This window comes from Zootoca vivipara, chromosome 9, assembly GCF_963506605.1.
Source record: "Zootoca vivipara chromosome 9, rZooViv1.1, whole genome shotgun sequence".
Classification (NCBI taxonomy): domain Eukaryota; kingdom Metazoa; phylum Chordata; class Lepidosauria; order Squamata; family Lacertidae; genus Zootoca; species Zootoca vivipara.
In genome coordinates this window covers 77,472,284-77,477,581 of record NC_083284.1, presented here as the reverse complement: position 1 = coordinate 77,477,581, position 5,298 = coordinate 77,472,284, and positions in this window count along the sequence as shown.

Here is a 5,298-nt window from a genome sequence, read left to right as displayed (position 1 = left end):
CCTTTCTCTGCTCCATGTTATCATTTGCAAGACAAATGTATTATTTAAACATAGAACAGAAAAGATCATCAAATTCTTATGCTATTAATAAAGCTAATTCCACTGCTTAAAATATAAAGAAATCTGAATGGTGAAGAAAAAGATTCAGCAGGTGTGCTTTTTAAGGTTTCCAAATTTTAGTCAATACACTGTAAATAAGATGAGCTGGATGAAATGCCAACACAGCATTCTGGTTACGATTCCATGGCTAATCAGGTAACAAGCAGGTCATGAATCTTGATGAGGGCTATCACCAATGTGTGATGCCCAGGGATAGAATGCCTGCATGAAATAGACAAACCTTACTTTAAAACCCCTGAATTTAGCAGCCACCATGATGTTAATATTACTTATCAGATTCCACCATTCTCGACACTACTACAAAGCAGGGATGACCATTTCCCTACCAGGCCACCCTCCCACCACTGCACCACTTTCTGAAGGCTCTAGCCTTCACAGTCTCTAACTGGAGTGTCTCTACCAGTTAGAAGATGCCCTTGAAATCTGTTAGCGCCTCTTTCTTGCCTTGGAGCGAGAGTGCTGCAGCACTTAGAGTGTTGGAATAGGTCCTGTGAGACCCGGGTTCCAATCCCCACTGAGTCACGAAGCTCACTGGGTGGCCTTGGGCCAGTAATTGCCTCTCCACCTAACCAACCTCACAGGATTGTTGTGGGGGATCAATGAGGAGGGGGAGAACCACAGGCGCCATCTTAAGCTCCTTGGAGAAGGCTATAAATGTTACAAACAGATAAATAACGATGGAGGCTAGAGCATGCAGTGTGAGAGCATGTAGAAACTAGCCTACTGTAGAAAGGTTGTTCCACTCCCTTTTGCCTCTGGCCCCAGACACCACTAGAATGCGGCCCTCGGATAATGCTCATGAGAGAAAGCAACCCCTTTGGCCTAAAAAGGTCATAGAACTTGGGCAGTGGTGGAGTTAGCTGCATAGTGCCTGGAGCGGCGGCCATGCCATGCACCCGGGGGGGGTGCAAGCTGAGTGGGGGGCGGTGCGATCCAGCATGCGTAGCAGTGGTGGCTTGGCAACCCACTGTGCAAAACAGCAGCGGCTTGGCAATCCATTGCACGTGATGGCGGGACGATTCACCACGTTTGACAGCGGTGGCAGGGCAATCCGCCATGCACGGGGGCGGTGGAGCGAGCCCCCCTGTGGTGTGCCTTTTTGTCACTCCCCAGAGTGATGACACCTGGAGCAAGCTGCCCCACTGCCCCCCCTTCCTATGCTCCTGAACATGGGGCCACCCAGGGAAGCTGAATGCTGGAAGATTCAGGGCACTGCACATCATTAAACCATGGAACTCCCTCCCACTGGAGGGGGTGATGGCCACCAACTTGGGTGGCTTTCATAGTGGCTTAGAGGATTTCATGAAGGATACAGGTATCAATGGCTACTAGACATAAAGTTCCTGTACGCTCTCCAGTACTGAAGGCAGTATGTCTCTGTAGATCAGATGTTGCTAATCACAAGTGGGGAGAGCATTGTTGCACTCAATTAATGCTCCCCAGGAGCATCTGAGTGGCTACTATGAGAGCAGGATGGCTCTAAAAGAGAATTAGACTAATTCTATCAATGGCAATTAGCCAGGATGATTCCACAGCTGGGGGCAGCAAGGCTTCTGAGTCCCAGTTGCTGGAAATTGCAGGAGAGGAGAGGAGAGGAGAGGGGTCTTGCTCTCAAATCCTGCTTGCTGGATTCCCAGAGGCATCTGGTTGGCCCCTTTGCAAATGGGATGTGGACTAGATGGGCCATGGGCCTGATCCAGCAGGGCACCTTTTAAAGTCCATATGTTCTCTTATCAGCATTGCAAGTTACTTGAATCAGAAGGGACTTTCCATCACACATGAAAACAGACGTGAAATGAGGCAAGAAGTTGTGGATGTAGACCATCCCAAGGCCTTTCTCCTTTCCATTAAATTGCTATAGAGACCCAACCCAAATTGCTTGCACAAGATCTGCTAACACTGCAAACAGGAAGTAAATGAAACAGCAAGTAGATGTAGAAAAGAAGCCAAAAAAACTATAGCTCTGAAACAACCCTGTTGCTGAAAAGGTCACTGATGATGCCACCCGCTCATCTGGCCCAGATATCACCCCTCTTTGGTCTTTCACATTTCTTTATAGGCTCCAAATATCCTGCTTGTTCTTTATGTAAGCCACACACCTCCCTGGGCTCCTGAGGGCAAGTTCTAGCTGGGTTAGATGCCTCACATCACCATCTGCCTTCTGAACTTTCAAGAAGGTGTGTCTGGATGCTGAGAATCCAAAGCTTTAGGGGCTGATCTTGGAGCTGACGAATCCACCTTTTCATCCTGAATCACATCACCATCTTAATTGAATTATCCATTTGACATCCTTCAAGATCTGCCAGTGCAGAGTGAGGAAGGCATATCCCGTGGATGTAAAATAAAAACATTGCAGAAAGTTTTGAATTACATTCCATGTAAAGAATGATCCTCTGCATGTGCTGAGGGACAGAACAACTGCGTAGGCCATAAGCAAAAATGGTTTGTGGTCTGCTGTTCCTTGTATGTTGCTTTGGGACTTTTTTTAGTGAGACGAGTATTTCATATTCACAACATTCTCAACCAGCAAGTGGCAAACCACATTTTTTAGAGCAGCACAACTTCACAACTTGTGACTCACACAGAAAGCCAAATCCAGCTCATTACTGTAGCTCAATAAGTGTACAAGAACCCCTTCATTGGTTTGTTAAGATTCTGATGGACCACCATATGTTGCTGGTGAGACACATTTGGCTAGATTGGTGAGCAGTTTTGCAGACCTGGGTGCTGGTCGCCACATAGAAAAAGATTGCTTTGATCTATACATTTAAAGTGCCATGATACTATTATAAACAATCATAGCCCAATAATTTTGGAATGGTTTGAGAGTCTCTTCACAGGGAACTTTTGGTGCTGTAGCTCTGTGAGGGGGCTAGGAACCCCCTAACAACTCTCAGCACCCCTAACAAGCTCCTGCTCCCAGGATTCTTGCAAGGGGAGTGAAAGCCAGGAGTGTTTAAAGTTGCATAAGCCCTAAATGCATGGTGTGAATGCGTCCTGAGATGTGTGATGAAGTTATTCAGAAGGGCAACACCAACACAAAATTGTAACTGGGAGAAGGAAACAGTCTACAGCACTTACTGATGTCAGAAATCTGCCCAGGACCTTCTGTGTAGAGAAGAAACCTATGAAAGAACAAAAGAGGGGAATGGATAAGCAAACGGCCCATTCACAGGATCAAACATTTCACACCAACATTTTAGGAAAGGGGAATGCCTCTCTATACTTTCCCAAGCCTCAGACCAGGGATACATGTGGTAAACACAGAGGACTAGGCAGTGGTAAGCAGAGCTGGCCCACCTACATGGCAGGGGGGAAGCACCTGCCTCAGGCAGTGGAGGCGCAAGAAGCAGCACTCCTCCCAGCCACCACTTCCTCCACCACCAGAAATGTTCTGGCCTGCAACATTGCCACCCGCCTTCCCTTGGGGCTGAAAAGACAAGCAGCAGGGCCATGCAGAACACCCTGCTCTTTCCAAGATTGGCAAGAAGGACTCTGTGGCCAAACTCCTTGTTTGATGCAGGAAACTCAGAGCTGGAACATGCACAGCAGAAGGCTGCTCAGCCTTGACTGGAAAAGCTCCAGTGATAAAGAGGCCAGCAGTCCTCTGGACCACTCAGTCCATTGCTGAACTACGCTTTCCATAAACCCAAACCTCCCCTATGTAAATTAAGCCCGTTAGAGTGGGTCCTCACCTCTGGGACACCAACAGGGCTGCTGCCCTCTTCTGTGTGCCCTCTTATGTCAGCTCCTTACTAGTTCCTTTAACAATTCCTCATCAGACTTCTTTTCAATATCACGGATCCTCTGTGTTGCCCTCCTTTGAACCCGCTGTTAAGCTTTCAATGAACCCTCACCAAGAACACATTTGCAAAGCCCACTGCTCTACTAAGAGGCAGGTGTGGCAAGGAATTATTAGAGGTTCAGAACCTTATGGCAGAATCCCAATGCATTATGGATTCCAGCTCCCATCAGCACTAGTGAGACTGGCCAACGATCAGGGATAATAGGAGCTACAGTCCAAAATCATGTGGCAGGTCACAGGTTTGCCCACCCCTGGATTACACAGTGACTAAACAGTTACGGACGGACTGGCAAGTAATGTATATAATGTTGTGTATGCATATATGCCAATGAATTATATTCTTGCTGATGCTCAGGTCACTGCTGTAATGGCCCAAGTGTCCACTCCCATTTTAGTAATCTAGGCACAATGTATGTAACTAGAGCTACGGTATATGCAAAAGACCCCTCAAAAAATATTCACACGGTGGGTTCAGAAATTGGAGTGGGGCATTTCTCTGCATTCCTCCAGGAGGAGGAGAAATTAACCCACAGTTTCTGAGGGGGTGGGATTCACCATTAGCAGCAGTACCAGGATTGTTTTGGTTGGAGGTGTCCAGCAGCAGCAGCAACAACAACAACAACCACCGGAGGGTGTTTCCTGTTCTCTGCAATGCCCCAGACCTGAGATCATTCTGGGATTCAGGGCATTGTGTGGACATGCGGTGTGGGCGATGGCTGTTGCCACACACAAACATGGTGGACAATATTCAGAGAAAATTATGCAAAGTGGCCTTCTTGTGGTGTGGGATGAGGAAAAAAGCCCTCATACATTTTCCCAGAAAAATGAGAACTTTAGATTCATGCACAAATCTGCATATATTGGTGTGCGTGTTTTTTAAAGCAATGTTCTCAGTTCTCTGTATGAATAAGACAACCTATTAGTCATCCACAATATGGCGCAATTGCCAAATGTTTCTGTTTTCCTGTACTAGCCGGGGTGGGGGGTGGGGAAGCAAGCAAAAAAGGAAAAGAAAGTGCAGAAATATTTCTTTTGAAGGTCTAGAGAAGAAAAAATGTGCTACATTTAGAAAAGGCACTGTTGACAGCTTAAACATGGGAGTTGAAGTCCAAGAAGGTCTGGAGGCCCATTGCATCTTCATTCCTGCTCCATCATGTCACCCTTTTACAGTGCAATCCTGAGCATGCCATTCATAAGTTTCTCTGAGTTCAATTGGACTTAAACGTTCTAGCAAATGGGCTTATGATGGGAACCTTAGTCATTATCACACACACTCTAGCTATGAAAAACTGCTTTAAATAGTGTGCCGCCTCCTGCTTTCAGCCAATGGCACCACTCTGAATGGAGAACTATCTATCTGCAGTGCCAGCAGG